This window comes from Dermacentor andersoni, chromosome 10 (genome assembly GCF_023375885.2).
Source record: "Dermacentor andersoni chromosome 10, qqDerAnde1_hic_scaffold, whole genome shotgun sequence".
NCBI lineage: Eukaryota > Metazoa > Arthropoda > Arachnida > Ixodida > Ixodidae > Dermacentor > Dermacentor andersoni.
The window spans coordinates 103,639,496-103,656,883 of record NC_092823.1 but is presented as its reverse complement, the minus strand read 5'-3'; the positions used below and the strand labels follow the sequence as shown (position 1 = coordinate 103,656,883).

Genomic DNA, 17,388 nt, shown 5'->3' with positions numbered 1-17,388 from the left:
CCACAGCGCACTGCCTACGTCAGTAGCTGCATTGGGTCTGTATGTGAACTGCTAATGAAACAATAAACTTGAATTTGAATATGAATCTGAAAGGCCAAGTAGAATCACTGCACTACGATCGTAACGAATGTGGTGCATTAGACGATTAGCAGACACAGGGTGTACTAATATTCGGGGCCAACCCAAGAAATATTTGGTTATATGTGCGCTCTTCAACACACACACACAATTTGCATATATCACAAGAAAATTTATTCACCCGTAGGCACGCGTACAACTATGGTATGAACACTGAGTACAGTATAACATATCGCGAAGCTGCAATAAATCGCACTTGAGATAAACAAAACGAGGGAGCAAACAAAACAGCAAATGGTGTCTGTTTGACACTGATTATGCCACTTCCACTTCAAAGACGCTACAATGTATATGCAAAGGCATTATTGTAAGCCTTGAAAATATTGATACCCAGGGCACACACAGGTACAGAGTCTCACTCTGAAAAACAGAATTTGGGCATCATACTGGCTGTAGGAAAACTTTGCCCCGAGAGACGGTTAAGAACCGCGTAGACCAGCGCCGAAGCAACTCGGCTTCGCCGTGTTCTTCTAGATGACCCCGTACTATCACCCGTAGATTCTGCAGTCTGGGGCACATTGCTTTGTTTGATTGTCGAGATCGTTCTACAACGTTGCGGAAGCACCACAAAACGTAGTTAGCGCTGCAGTAGACGAGACTTGCAAACTAATCTCGCCGGCCGGGTGGCCGCGCGATGGATACCCCAAACATTCTTGCAACCAACTTCCGGAAGGTGCGTGTTACAACGCACTCCTTTACTACATGCGCGTTGCTCTCTTTTTGTGGACAGTGCATGCGTCACGAATTTCAGCGCTCCAGAAATGGACAGAGACACAATTCAAATATGTTAAACAAACGGCAAACTACCATGACACACTATAAACACTATACACACGCGAGACACTCCAAAAACTAACTATACACATAAAAAAAACAAGCCCTAAACTACGTATTGTTCCTCCGCTCGACTAACCAACGCTACGTCACGAGCAAACGAACGTTCCGAACGTCGCCAGTAGTGTCGGACTCCGGCCCAGCGTGGCAAAGGACGTTGGCCTGCGTGGTTCCGACGCAGCGTGGGCGTCGACCTCCGACGGCAGCGATGAGGTTGTGGTCTTCCGCAGAGACCCGCGTGACACAGGACGCGGTCTGGGCCCGTCGACCGTTGTGCCGCTTGCGTGGCCAGGCGATTGTCTTCGTGGCACGGGACAGCAACCGGTTACGGCAGCGTGAGGTTGGACCGGGGCCGTGGAACACAGCCACGCCGACGTAGTCGAGGCTCAGGAGCTGGAGTTGTCGCTGGCCAACTGACGAACGTCCCCTCTCTGGTCCGTGGTACCCGAAGCTGCTGCCTCCCGTCTCGAGAGCACGGCTGGAGGTGCCACTGTCTTGGTTCTCGACCACGTCGGCAGTGCCAGCTCATCTCCGCCTGCTTCTCCTTTTTCTGAATTTCTTCTTTTCTGTAGCGTTTCACGTGCTTCACGCCTGCGGGTCCCTTCTCCGTTTCGTCGACCGGCGTCTTCGTCTTTTGCACATTGTCATACAGGTCTTGCCCGTGACTCATGACAGCACGCATTCATCATTCAGTACCACTTCTCAGCGTTCAAGTGTGTCTATTGCAGGTAAAATGACTCACTGGTTGCCAATGAAAATCCTTCACTTGTTACGGTAAATCAGGAATCAGGTGAAAGCACCACTGTCCATATTTGTGCAGTGGTGGCGCCAGCCGAACAGATTTGCGTATTTGCTCAAGCGGTTTTGCATGTTTAAAACAAGTGTTTTCTCCGTTCAGACTGGTAGCACTTTGGTAGCACTGGTTTCAGGATAAAATCTAAATGTCTAGGGCGTATTTTGTTTGTGATTCTGATGTTCATTCAAGCGGTGTTACATATTTAACAACCCCCTTCCACCCCGTAAAGACTGGTCTTTGTCGCACCAGTTTCAGAATGAAATCTAAATGTCTATAGGGCGAATTTCATTAGCGATTCTGATATCACTTCTCATCCACCTGCAACGTTTTAGCTTGAAACAACTGGCCTTTATTTTCCAATAAGCCTATTGTTTCCATTAGCAGAGTAAGGTCATTAAGCTGGGAGAGCAGACTCCAGCTCGCTCGGCTATCTTCCAGAGGTAGAGGACAGGCGGACTGTGAAGGTGGAACTCGTTTGTCATTTTGAGGCCGTCGCCGACTATAGATCATTTCACACAGTTCAGTTCGCCAATGGTGAGGATGGCTCGGAGGATGGTTGCATCAAAGCATGCGCTTTCGAAAGAACAGCAAGGAATATAATTATACGGACAAAGACGACATTCTGATGTTTCCTCGTGAGTGAGTAGTAATATATTTTATTACCGTACCAATTATACATCTTTTAAGCTTCTGCGCACCATTTTGCGAAAGTGGCGCCATTTTAGTGCGATAGCATTTCTACGGTCACCAGCGGCCCATTCACTCCGCCGCCGAGCTGTCCCGCTATCGATAGCGCATGCGCGGACACGGAAACGACGAAGCGAAGCGAACGCACTATACGCATTACGAGTTTTGCCCAACTACGGATCTCTGAAAGCGTTTCTCAGTTTCTTAACGCCCGTTTGGGAGACAAGTATGCGAGTTACGAATGTAGGCATATTCGCGTTCCCACCAATGCGTTACTCTGTTTAGGTACGTGCATTTTCTTACATGGCGGCTTTTGTTTATCCATGCAGCTTTACAGCAGAAACATAATTTCTAGTAGAAGTATGATGCAATGTAATTCCTCCCGTGCTCGCCCATTTCGTCTTCGCCTTGTTTTGCAGAAGGGACCTCGGTCCCAACACAGCCACGACCAAGGCGCATCATCTGGATGAGGATGGTAGTGTGTATAAACACGGCGCCGGCAAGCTGGAAAGAATAATCAAATTGGATCATTATTAGCAATATGCTAAATTAGGAATAAGGATTGTTGCCTGTGCACGCGTCAGTGCTTGCAATGCCACACATTAAAGGAGCTGTTCTATAAAAGAAAGCAACACCCTTCAAGCGCAGAACACTTAATCAACTATACACGCACCCTAACTAGTCCGGGTGTGACGATGTATAACTTCTCTGACGCTGGGTGACTACGTCACAATGCTTCCTGCCCGTCTTGGTGATTGCGGTTACCCTGAACGCGGGCCGTGTAGTTGATTTGTAAATCACGGGCGCTAGCTGTTGTCATCATTCATGCAAACCTCTTTAAATTCCACATAGAAAAATAGAAGCTGGCTAACAATTGTCTCTTGAAACAGGCTGACTATAATTTAAGGAAATATTTACAGAAAATGCTTAAGGTTTGTGTGCTGACTAAATAAATAAAATGTTCACCACACAACTCTTGAGAAGAAGCTTTTTAGCTCTGACGTCAACTAGTATTTTCCCATTTCAATGCATAGAAAACCTAGAAACACTTTTATGAGACAATGGCTGGACCAATTAGAATAAAATTTGTTGCAATTGAGAGAAAAATCCCAATTCTTGACTAGAGTAGTAAAATCTTGATTTAGGGTTTGAAAGTGCTACGAAAATTCCCAGAAACGTGGTACTTGTCAGGAAAATGGAAACATGAAGTTTAGGAATCCGTAACTTAGCACCAAAATGAAATATTGCAGTTCCGTCAAATGTATGTTAGAGCATCTGAAGAGTACAAAATCTGACACATGAATTTACAGCTTACGTGAAGTTGTTACAATGTCTACTAGGGCTTTGCAAAAAGCCCTACTAACAAAACAGGGATGTATCTAAAAGCGGCGTATAATACATCATCGTCTCTAGACTGTATCTTGCTTTTTTTTTTCATATGTAACAAACCTCCTCAAAATCGGACCCATATGATAGCCAAGAAAAACGGTTTCTCCCTTCCCTAGTGCGTTGATAGGAGTTCCCGAACTAAAGCATCTTCTAAAGACTGCGGGGTGATCGAAAGGGCAAGCTAGCCAGCGGCATTAATTAAAAAACCATATTTCAAGTACAACTATACTTGTAGCTGGAATAGCCAGTTTATACTTATTCCGACGAGTTAGGACACGAACCAAAGTGAAAATAAATAAAGGAAAGCGCAAGGACAGACGATCTTTCCTTACCTTATAGTTTTGTTTTTATTTTGTTTTTTCACTTTTGTTCGCGTCTTAACACATAGTAATAAGCATACAGCACGTTGAGGTCCCCGCGGTGCTTATTCCACATTTTATAGCGCATTGCGCACCTGTCATTTTGACTGTAGTGTCAGTGAGGCTTCGACGAGCCACTCACCTTCGACAAAAGGGACAGCTTCAAGTCGAAAAATCCGGTAGCCGTGAACAGGAACTCTTTGCTGCTCAATGATAGCAGAAATGTCTGAAACTAAAGAAAAATAATGGCAATTTGTAAAGCTTACATCCCAGATAAGTAACACAGATAGGTGATGTCTGACTGAGTTGACAAAGACAGGCAAAGGTGAATGTACCAATAAGTGATCCCCTTGAGTGAACAGAACCTGAATAGTGATCTCATGTAGCATATATACTAATCCGGTCACAACAGATCAATCACGTGTAGAAGCGGGAAACACTTGCTCAACAAGATCGCAGTAAAATGTAAGGTAACAAATCTTCAGTAATTTGTGACTATTAAATTAAGATATTTGTGGTATTTGAAATCAGCAGTATTGGCAACACATCAATTGAGCAGCTGAATGCAGTTCTGATATGTGGGATAAAACAATGTCGCCACAGACTTTGAAGGCTCATTTCTCCGAACTAGTGAAAAGAGCAGAGTTTCGGTTAAGTAGATACGACTGCGCAGCTGTTCGGTATCAATTCTACACTTGGAACGCCTGCCTTAAAGGTACTTATTAGAGTAATAATTACTGAAATTCGCTAATTGCCCAACATCACTCGGCGGGTTCTCTTGCAAGCAATGTCTGCTGCTTTAAGTAATCCAGCTAGTGGTGTGACAGAACTGCGTTACACGACAAGAATGATTCTTAATAGGTCTTTTTTCGACTATAGCAGTGGCACATGTACTTGTTTATCTTTATCGGGCGACCACGTTTGACCGCCTAACAAATGTTATCGAACAGCGCAGAACGCGCCTGCATGTTTCGGAAGTTTCTGGAATGTTATCGATGGTTCCATCCGCTGTCTGCCACCGAACCTTGTGTAATCTGATTGCATGTATGCGCGACGAGAATAGTGTAGAACTTTGTGGAAGACACGCGAGTCCCAGCGATTACTCTGGAACATTCGACGACTGATGTATAAAAGCAGACGCGCTTGACCCGCTGATCAGATTTCTGACGATCGCCGACTGTGTTCGCCGCTATCGTTGTGCTTTAAGTGTAACTTGCTTTTGAGGGCACAAGTTCGCCATTTAGTTTCGCCATTTACAGTTTTGCTACTGTGTTTGTCACATTCGCTACCACGTGGCAATAGTCGCCTGGTATTTCCTGAGCATGGAGCATGGTAAAATTGACGTGCATCCGGATATAAGGTTGAGACGAATGTGGAAAAAAAAAGAATAACAGAAAATTATTGCCAGGGATCAAGTGAACTGCACCAAGCCATTTACCAGCTTATGACCGAAACAATTCAATCAATTATTTCTTTCACGGCTGCGCATTGTTTGCGATACGTATGCGATACCTCTTTCCGTGACCGAGGGCACACGAGACCGCTTTCCACGTATGAGTCAATGTTGTACTTAAGCTTCTCCACCTGAAAATAAAGAACGTGATTGTGAACATTTGCACCATTACAAAAAAAAAAGAGTGTTTATTCGTTGACCTGCTTTGAGAAGACACTGCATTATTAAAAAAAAATATGGGGTTTTACGTGCCAAAACCACTTTCTGATTATGAGGCACGCCGTAGTGGAGGACTCCGAAAATTTCGACCACCTGGGGATCTTTAACGTGCACCTAATTTTAAGTACACGGGTGTTTTCGCATTTCGCGAAATCATCGAAATGCGGCCGCCATGGCCGGGATTCGATCTCGCGACCTCGTGCTCAGCAGCCCAACACCATACCCACTGAGCAACCACGGCGGGTAAGACACTGCATCATACGTGCCAACCTGCAAGCTTTAGAATACCGTCAACAGAAGCGGAGGGGGAAGGAGTTTAGTGCGGGGGGGAGGGGGCACGCATTTTTATGAAGCTTGCCCTGAGAACACTCCTATGGCACTTTATTAGAGAGTTTTAGATCAGACGGACGCAAGCGTTGGGGCGACGGCGCTGCACATGCGCGTAGGGGTCTGCGCATGCGCAATACCATCGCCCCAAGCGCTGGAGGGGGCCCCAACGCTTGCATCCCCCTAATATAAAACTCTCCATTATGAATGGTTTAGCTTTACACGCATCACAGAGGCAGTAGCAAACTAGGCGCAGCATAGACTCACAAGCGACGTACTGTTTTCTGATCCCAGTGACTTTTTCAGTGACTTCTGACGCCGATGTTACCGGCTTTAGAAACTACACTGAACTTATTTGCTGGAAGCAAGTGCTCCAGTGCTATGCGGCGTCTTTGACTGGCACAAGATGGCGGCGCAAGTAGCATAATTTCTTTGCGGCGTGCATTTTCTTTTTTGCCATCACGCACAGGCCCATGTGTCAACACCTTCAGATCTTTTTCGCGCAGCGAGTTTATGTTTCGTAAAACGTGACGTAACATTCGCAAAATCGTAGAAAGGACCAAAATTCGTAAAGTCTACGAAAAAGTCGATGGAGTCACCATGCATGCACTACAGAGAAACAAGTTGTACCGATAAATAAGAAATTACGCTTCAGCAGTATAGGAAGACGGCCACTCTTACCAGAACAGGAGCGTGGCCTTCAATGTACAACCGTGCAACATCGGAGATCGCGACAGGAGGTTTATTAAAGCCGAAAAAGGCACAAAAAAAACAAAGAAGGACCGAGGCTCCACCTTGAAATTTGAGCACCAGGTAACCACGACGTCATGAATTTTGACTTCTGCTCTCCCTCAGTTACCATTTTTATCAGCATAGACCGTCTGATAAAACACGAAGGTTCTTAAAGAACCTTCGTGTTTCAAAACAATGAACTTAGCGAGGTTCTATAACTTTTACAGCGGCACAACGACCCAAACTTTGATGATGTTTGGTGTTTAATGGCGCAAGGGCCAGGTGTGGCCAAAGAGCGCCATGACCCAAGCTTTGAAACCCACGAAGTCAAACTCGTGTGCCGGCGCTGTGGTATCGGAGCAAATTATTAAGAAAAAAAATACTGAGGAACGAGATAAAACTGAACAGAGGCTCTTGCAAATTCAACAATTTGCAACTGTTATGTGTGGGCGCAGAAACTTATTGTCTGCGCGCGTTTATAAAAAGAAATGTTATCATGGAAATTTAGGAAAATAAACACTGCTACCCATAAGCGCATAAAACTCGCACAAGCATGAAAAACGACTAGAACGTATTCTAGTCGTCGTTTGTCCTCGCGCGCACATGCTACGCGGATCGATTCCATGGCCTCGCCCTCATCAACACCTTATTAAGAAAGTTAAAGCGCAACAAATAACACCGCGGGAAAATCACTAGCCACGAGCACGAAGAAGGCAGATTAACGCATTGCCCGCCGTTCCCGCCTCGAAGGAACGATCGCAGAGTCACGGTTCAGAAGAACTTCAGTTTAGCTTAGTTGGTGTCTAATGCATATCATATTGACCGCAAATAATGACGGGGACAGCGGAAGAAAACACAAAGACGATGTACCACCCATGACGCTTTTTTGTTCTCTTACACTGCCCCCTTCTTTATTTGCGGTCAACATGATATGCAGTCAGGGTTCAGTCCGGTCAATTTTTCTGGGGAAACCATAACTCCAACCATGGCATCCGAGATCGGGGGCGCGCGCTCCAGTCTCGGAGGCCACGCCTCCCACCCCCTCTCCCGTCGCGGTCTCGCGGCACCTGCTTGGCGACGTCGTCCGAGCTCCAGGTGGCCACGAACAGGACGAACCCGGCGAGCGCCGATCGCACCAGCGCCTGCGCCACGACGCGGACGCAGCGCTGTTCGCCCGCCAGCAGGATGTACAGGGCGGTGCACATGCCCAGCGAGTCGCTGGCAAACTGCGCCAGCAGACCGGGCTGCAGCGAGCCGTTCCAGGCGCGAAGGATGCGTCGCAGCTCGGACAGGTCCCGCCGCGTCGCCACCAGCATGTCGGTGGTGAAGAGCGGCGTGCCGCCGGAGACGCGGTTGCTGTCTCGGTGCTGTCTCTGTGCGGCTGAAACGCAAGGACGCCCGTCGTTACAGGCCGCAGCAGGCGTTTTAAGGCGTAAGCCTTTAATAGGTCGTGAGTGTCCGTGCACAGTGAGTGCCCGTGTACGCAAGAAAACGGTGATCAATCACGTGATCCACGGCGGCCGTTCGCAGAACAGTTCAGACAACAGCAAGAGAGGCAGTCATAGATAGGCTTTCGCCTACCGCAGTTTAGCTCGGCAAAGTGACCATAGATTTTTTACCAAGTGAGGTCGCGTGGATTACGAGCTGCAACACGGTGTTTGTGTTCGAAAGAGTCCCGAGAGTGCCCGGGGGCGCCGCCATGAGAATAATTGGAGAACCAAACGCCGTAACTTTGACCGGTATTAAAAGCGAGGCTTTCTTTTTGTGAACCTCGCCGGGTTTTCGCGGCCGTGGGTGCTGTGGCCTGGCTCTTTTCTAGCCGAATAGGTCAACCAATCACAGTGGAGGGCGCGCGCGTGCACGTTCCAGCCATTGGGTTCCTTGCACCACCAGTAGATGGCGCTCGCCTCCGCGCATCCGCGGAGTGCAAAAGTAGGGAGATCACAACCAACGGAGGCGCACAAAAAGATCCCAGTAGTGGTTAAGAAAGCTTGATGCTGGGAGCTCTGTTTGTTCTTTTGTCTTTTCTCGTTTTTTTTCTTTTCCTTCTTTTCAATTATAGCTACACTCTAGGAACAGTTTAAACCCTTCGGCGTGCCCCTTCTGCCATACAACAATAACCGTCATCAATAACCGCGCGCCGCCGCGCAAAGTAAGCAGTTGCTGGCGGAGTAGAATCCTCCCTCCCGCGCTGACTCCCCACTTTCCTCCGTTTCGCGCGCGAGTTTGAGCCACGACCCTCAGTTCTCCTCAATCGTCAGATTCCAACTCGATCTCGCGCACGCAGAGGAGGGAAGTGGGGAGGAAGCACGCCGCCTTCCGCCGCGCGAAGCTCCGGGAACAGCGTGGAGGGGTTGGGGGGAGGGGAGCACGCGTTCTACACCGGGCGGCTGCGCGCGCCCGCCCGGGCCGCTGTACCTTGAAAGCCATTTGCAACGGGGACACATTCCGAGGCACGCTGTGTTTCTGCGGCTTCGCGTTGATGCGAGGCACAGCGCGAAGGTCAATTCACTCACGGCTCCTGCCGCGTTGCTTCGCTCCAGCATTTTGTCAGCGAGTTTCCGCGGTCATCGAGTGAGATCTCGTTCATGTTGGCCTGCGATAGCGTGACAACATGCGTGTTAATTTAGTTAGCATGCCTATGGATGGATGGATGGATACAACTTTCTTGTATGTCCGGCAAGGTTTAACGCGACCCGCGCTCAGGTCTCCCACGGAGGAACGTCAAGGCCCTGCCTCAACGCCGCTTCACGGGCTTGCTGGACTGCCCACATCTGAATTCCGAGGTCTGAGCTGCGCAGAGCGGCGGCCCACCTCGACGACAGGGTCTCCGGAGTAACTGCCATCCCTTCTATAACTACATTGCACTCCCACAGCATGTGTTTGAGTGTTGCTGGTCCTTCCTGGCACAATTTGCACGTGTCGTCCTGATGCTTATCTGGGAAGATACGTTTGAGACGGAATAGATTAGGGAACGTGTTTGTCTGTAGTTGTCGCCAGGCGACGGCCTGCCTCCTGTTCAATTTGGGACTCGGCGGTGGGTATATCCTTCTGGCGTTCAAATATGCACTGGTGATGTCGTTGTATCTGGTGAGCCTGTCCCGTTCTGCTCGAGAAACGTTCGCTATCGTGCGAGAGGCGTTGCCCTGTTCGGCGCGGCGGGTCATGTCTCGCGCCGTCCGGTGCGCCGTCTCGTTTAGGTTCGGGAGCGCGTCGCCTTCCGTGGTGACGTGCGCGGGGAACCATATGATCCTCGAGCTCGCGGTTTTGGATCTGCCCGCTTTGGCCAGAATGGACAGGGCTTCCTTGGAAATTCGACCTCTGGCATAATTCTTTATTGCCTATGTTTACAAGTTTATTCCGCCGATAGAACTACTATCCTTACTTCGTATAGCTGTCCGCTCATTTGTTATCGAAATGGACGCTTCGCCTTTCGGGCGAAACTGTGGCTTTTTCAGTACGCCAATTTTTCGTATTTCGGCGGTGTCATGCAGCCTCATTCCGTTTTGAACTCGGCACCATGTTGCAGCTCGGGTTGCACGCAACTACACTTAAACGGAATAATCTTCACGAAATACCGGGTTATAACAGCTTTTGTTTGAACTGGTTTAGTTGCTCAGACACACTCGTCTGACACGCTCGAAAATTCGAAGACAAAAGAAATTACATTTGTAACCAGCTGAATTTACACTTCTGTTTTGTCGTTTGACTGGTGTCTGGTTCGGTATGCTCAATTGTCGGGCTTTGCCCTTCAAGCCCCTGTTAGGCTCTGGCAGTCTCATACTATGAAGTCTTCGTGCAACACAAAAATTTCATTCTTATTAGTCTTATTATTATTGCTCGACTCCAAAAAAACCTGTAATGAGTATTCTGTCTGCATTGACATATTTCAGAGTCCATTTCCTGTGTTCTGTATGCATGTATGTATGTATGATTAGCTCTCTCTTACGCTGCCTCCTCGTCTTCTGCTTCCCTATTTGTTGCTCTAACATTCTTTTTTAAACCAGATTTGTCTTCTGCGTACAATTCGTCTGGCATATTATTTTTTAAACTCACCAGTACGAAGGTGCACCACCGTAGTTGTTGCTGGGCACCCCAATAAACATTTGATTGATTTATTGGTTATCATTATTTTATTGCTATTACTATTAAATGATGTTCATAACATATCTCCTATGTCTGAACAACTCGCTCAAACAAGAGCATTGCTATAACGTATTTTTTGTTTATTTTGAGCTCTGGCCTTAACTTCCCAAGAAAACACAATCCTGCCATCACATGCGCGAACCTCTATAGCAATTCCATGCATGCAGATCGCGGATATTATCTCACTCTCTCAGAAATGAAGGATTATTCCTGCCGAAGTTCAATGCCCATTTGGTATCGTCGACTCATCCTGGGATCATTCGCAAAATACGTGCAAAAATACTGAAGTCTGAGACCTGGCGGTCTATACTTTTAAGTGTACTTGCTCCGGGATCGTCGTCGCTGAGAGCACGAGCTCGTTCAGGAGAGCAATAAAGATATGGCAGCGCATAATACGGAATTGTCCGTCACGAGGTTAGGTTGGCGTCCGTTATGTGCGTTTCCTAGTCTTCATTTTTTCGCACCATGATATTCAAAGGGTTGCCCCAAGTCATAAGAAATAGCAGTAGCTTTCTGCATAATTAATCTGTAGATATTGTAGATCTTGCTTTATTACACAGGCAAAAGTGGTATTAGTTGCTGGCACAGATCTGCTGCTTATTGTTAGTTCTGCAATGTGCCATCCGCAATGACCTACAGAATTCTTGGCACGGTATGCGCGGTTTAAAAAATCACGCGGCAGACAGGCAATCTCAAACATTATAATTGCAAAAAAATGCGTTGTTTCTACCTTCATACGGTTTTTGGAAGTGCCTCGTATGACAGCCTTCAGTGTGTTTTGAACAGGGCTTAAATAACTTAAAAATAAAAAGAAAACACGGCACATATCTGGTGCCAAGTAAAAGTGGAGCGCCCTTTTGAAATTCCCTAATAAGACATTTGTAGAGTTCACCGAAAGCAGTAGAAAAAGCGTAAAATATAGAAAAAGCAGTAAATTTCCCATTTGTTTTCTTTTTTGAAAATTCCAGAAACTGTTAGATTACAAACATTTATCACTGAATCACTAGAAAGTTGAAAAAAAAAGAAAACCGGTAGCTGTGGCAACACTGAATACTTATACCGGGTTACCGCAGGAGTTTAAATTTCCTGCCAACCGCAAACGTTTTCCTGCTGTGAGCGAAGAAGTTAAGTATTTTGCAAATCTGAACTAATTTAGGGTTATTCTTTAGTGGTCTATTCAACAATATGTGAGAATGCTTGGACAGTGGGGACAGCACGAAAAGACGGGAGAACATATGACAACGCGACCTCGCCTTTTCGTGCCATCTTCAAGTATTCTCATAGAGACGCACAGCAACAATATCAGCTTTCGACCTTTCTTCAAGACATCAGGATCCGGACACATGATTTCGATACGGCGGACACGAATTTACGTTAGGATGATGTATGGCTACCAGACTGGGACCAGAAACACCCTCAAAATTCAACATTTATTTTCCGGATGGTATATATATTTTGACTGTGCTTAATTCCCACCACGTACCTACAATCTCCAGGTTCGTACGAATAAGGCGGACGTGGGCGCTAAGCCAGCGACCGATCAGAGTCGTGCAGACGGCAGGAGCGCCCGACCAGACGGTCGCCACCGCCGTGATGGCCAAGATGGCGCTGAAGCGAGCCACGCTGGTAGCGCTGTCCAGCGGGAGGAAGATCATTACCAGAAAGTAGACCTTCATGGCTATCTGGCCCACGATGAAAACCGCCACTGCCACGTAGTTCCGGCGAAGACGGCGCTCGTACGCTTCCGGCAGGCGGCGTCCAGGCCTGTTGGGTGACTTAATACGACATCGCTCTTGCACATACCTTATGCGTGCAGCAGAGGAACAACAGACGATAGTACGTGGCGTCTATGGATCATATGTTTTATGACAGCCACGCGAAACATGGACACGAGACAGGAACGCATGAGAAAAATGACCGTTCACTGCCGATTTTTTGACGCGCTATGTACAGCTCATAGTCTAGTGTTCGAAGAAAACTGCAAAAAACATGCGCACGGCATGGATAAAATAAAAATAGAATAATGTTATTAAAAAAACATGAAGTCTCGTGCCCCGTACGTATCTCTCGATTACAATGAAGACGCGAGCAAGAGCGCTCGACAATTTATGGGTGAGGGGGTGCAGCGTGCGGGTGTATCTCTCGGGAAGATTACCCCGCGCCCTGTTTATCAATCGTACAGTCGATTGTATAGTGTGATTCTGAAAACAAACGTGCCGATAAATGTTTCTCAGTTGCGATGATGGCTGCCGAATCCCAGTCAATGCTGTGTCCGGTTAGTTCGCGATGTTACGCCAGGGCGTTAATTCGCGGCTGTGTGACCTCTGCAAACGTCATTCATGTGTTGCTCCCAGCGCCGTTTAAAATTTCCGCTCTCGCCCATGTCCGACATGTCACGCTCCTTGCGTGGTATCTAGTAGGTCAACCTCACGTAGTCTGTGTGCTTCAAAGGGCCTTTCGCGGGGACCACCTGTTGGCCAAGTTTTCGGAAGGACACGTGGGCGATTTGTACACCGTAGCCCTGACAAATGCTTACAGGACTTCACATGTTCCCACAGTGTAAGGTACTGTCGCGAGCTTCACTCTTTCTTTTGCCGTTTCATGGCGGGGCTTCGCTCATTTGCGCCTTACTTACTTGCGGTCCCGCCCGCTAGGGCTGCTTTTTTTAGGATCATAGCCGCCAAAGTTTTATGCATCCCAAAGGCGAAATTGCTCCCATTGCCTTATCACGACACCCATTTAGCAAAGGTTGCTGCGTTTAAACGAGAAATGTGTAATATAGGAACTGCCGGAAGAGTTTCCCATACCCCGGTGCACTGAAGCGTCAACAAAAATTGTCGAAAAATGGGAGAACCTTAAAGACGATCATTTATTTAAAGACGTATAATTTTTTACAGCCGGTACAACTCTGAACTATTCTGTTAGTTTCCTCCGCTTCAAGAGAGCTAGCAGTAACAGTGTATAAGAGTGCGAGACTTACTGCAGTGTTGACTAAACCGATAGTAAACTTGGCTTCTTATGTTTCTTTAAACTCAACCATGTCAGTACTTTAAAGACAGTCTGCTCATTAAAAGTGAATATCTATGTCAAGAGCAGAATTATTATGGCATTCTCTTTTAATTTCAGCGCTCTCCAAGAAAATCAGTCAAATCGATGAAAAAAAAAAAACGATTGATTTCTTACCATGCAACAGCTCATACCCACCCAACTTTTTGCACCGCAAACATATACAGGGCGTTCGACGCAAAATTAGCCAAACTTTAAGAATATACAAATGCCACGTAGCTGGACATAACCAAGGGAATAATTGTTTTCCGTCGCTTGGAGATGCCCAGATTTTTTTATTCCGCCTATATAGATAATTAGGATTAATTATTTATTTAACTTCTGAAACATTCTAACTACATGAAACGTCTAAATGAGAAAATTAGAGCAACATGAAAAACTCCAAATACAGTTTTCTGTTGCTCAATACGTGCGACATAAAGGTTTTTTTCGAGCGTGAAAGAAGCTCGCAAATACACGCACGATTGCAGCACGACTGGCCGCTCGAGGCACTTAGCGTGTATTCGCAGGATTCTTTCACGCTCAGAAAAAAACACTTTTATGTAGCACGTATTGAGCAACAGAAAGCTGTATTGGGAGTTTTTCATCTTGCTCTAAAATTTTCTCATGGACATTTTTCATCTAATCATAATGGAGAAGTCGATCAATTAAGGCAAATGATGTAATTAGGCGGAATGCAAAATATAATCTCACTATTTTCAAGCAACAGCAAATAACATTACTTTGGTTCTGTCCAGCTACGTGGCATTCGCATATTTTTAAACTCTGGCTAAAGTTAGCTGGGACACCCTGTATACGCCCCCATTGCGCTGTCGCCGAGCGAATTTTAAACAAATTTGTTGCATTTATAGATATAAGCGGATATTTTTCTGAGTGCCGCAAAAATTTATTGTCTTTTATTTTACTTTTATAATTTACTTTTATTTTACTTTAGTTTTATTTTTATTGTCTTTTATTTTTTTATTTATTGTCTTCATATTTTACTGCAACAAACGTTACCAGACTCGCTTCAGTAAATGCCGAGAAAAATGATTCATTTCTTAGCCTGTATCAGCTCATATTCGACCAATTTAATTCATCTTAAATAAATGTACATGCTCCCACTCCACGATTGCTTAATAGATTTTTATCAAATTTGTTGCTTTTGCAAAAATAATGTAGATTCTCCAGACTGCTACAAGAATATATTTTACTTGGAGCTTCGATTTTTAAACAAAACCTGTCGGAAATTCCGAAACTTGAAATACAATAACGTGTCGTGTTTACAGCTTCATTATATGTCGCAATTCTCTAAATTGCTACCATTAAGTCGTTTATCACAGAAAAAATCAGTACTTTACACATAGCCTCAAGTATAGTAGCAAACTGTGAACCGCACGTAAAAAAAATGAAGATAACAATACAACCATTCGACACAAACTACAAGCTAGTACTTTCAAAGTTTCTGATTTAGGCGTTCCAGTAGGTATGGTTCACAAAACAGCAACAGTTCTTCATGTCACAGTGTTATCAAATAGCAAAACTGGCGCTTCGTTTTTTTTTAAGTGCAAGTTTTACAATATTTATGGAAGATCAGTGGAGAGCGTTTCAGCTTGCAGATGTATGTTTAGACATGGACGACGTAGCTTGAAAGCCCATGACTTGTAAAATATTTTAACACTATAAATTTACATAGACATAATCTTGACATTTACTTTTTATGTGCTTCAAGTTCATTTTAAATTGGTTTACAGGTAGGCTAAGGAAAATGCTTCTACGTCTTCCAAGTACAGTGTGGTTACTGGTGGATTCAGTAGGGAGCCCTGGGCGGCGCTTACAAAATTGTCAAAAGAGAAATCACCCAAGGCAAAGCGCAAATGTTCATCAACCATGCCTGATAAATTTATGCCGTCGCTGTCGTCGCCTAGGGAACCAGCAGCGATGTGTGCCGAGTTTCTTGCATTTTAAAGATATTAATCACTGCTGCAGGGATGAGGCTGCACCGGTGGGGGTCGAATAGAACAGAGGCAACACGCTTTCGCATTCGAACTAGACGAGCTTTCTTTTCATACTAATGAACGGTTTCTCGCCGGGACTTCCCAGCGCGTTCGAATTAAGCGAGAAGTCGAATTAACGGGAGTTGCATGCATATAATAAGTATGGTACACACTCATGGTATAGGGCGGCAAAACTGGCCTCGAGCTAATGAAAGCTTCCTGTTAATTACTTCCCGTAACATGAACGATCCGAGCGCCTCCAACAGTTCAAACAGCTCCCTCACCTTCTCTCGGCCAAGCTCGTCCACCAAGCGCCGGCTGGGGTTCCTGAGCTCAAAGCGGGCACTCTTCGCCAAGGCCCGCACGATGGTTGGCGAGTTGAAGAAAGCCGGCCCGACCACGCTCGTGAGCTGGACGATGTACATGAAGCAGGCGATGGCCAGGATCTCGGACATTATGGTGCCGTCCACCAGGAAGCGGACGATGTTGACGACCGCGGTGGTCCACAGCGCCGAAAGGACGAACGCGCTGTACGCGAGGTACCAGGAGCATCGGTTGGCTTCCAGCTGGGACGCGTCTTCGGAGAACAGGCCCTCCACGAAGCAGCAGCCCAGCACGCGAAGTAGTTTCAGATACTGCCTCACCACGGCGCTGCCTTCGCGAGTGTCTCGCCAGGCTTCCACGGCAGTGATGGCCTTCATGTCGAGGGTGCCTGTGGCACGGATGCAGTCCGCCAGAAGACCAAGCGAGTCCTAACGAAAAGGCTCAGCAATTGCATAAGGCTTAAACGCTGGTTTAACGCATGTGGTCAGCTGGCTACTGTGCCACTTGGATACGACGGGCCTGCTCAAGTACTTTATAAATGAAATAAGCCTTAACAAACACAAGGGACAGACCTCTCCGGGAAAGGGCAGCAGAGCCTGCACGAGCGTTCTCGCATGCCAAGGCAATTCGACAATAAAATGAACATGGGTGATTAGCCTAAGTGGCCAACGTAAGCGCAGTAGATAGGACTAACCTAGGACTGAACGGCGAGTTGAGCACTACAAACCTAGTCGAAAACTACCGAGCCAACTGAGATCGAGGAAAGCAGCAAGTTTTAACGGTTTCTCTAGCTGTGTAGACCTTGCGATTCTGGTGCAGCGTATGAGCGCTTTGAATGCGGTGCCTTTATTATCACTCACGACAACGATCCTCCCTTTCTCTCCCTATTTCGCTCTTTTGAGTATCCCCGGTGCATGACGTTTTCAGAATTCCTGGCATGAA

General features: G+C 46.5%; 1 long non-coding RNA gene across 1 annotated transcript; it reads right to left on the bottom strand.

Annotated features, from left to right (window-relative positions):
- Positions 1-241: 241 nt before the first annotated feature.
- LOC126544560 (uncharacterized) lies at positions 242-5,870 on the bottom strand. The gene is made up of 3 exons (XR_008608305.1): positions 5,716-5,870; positions 4,346-4,435; positions 242-2,959 (listed from the first exon to the last, which is right to left on the bottom strand). It is a non-coding gene; the product is annotated as an uncharacterized lncRNA (long non-coding RNA).
- Positions 5,871-17,388: the final 11,518 nt, after the last annotated feature.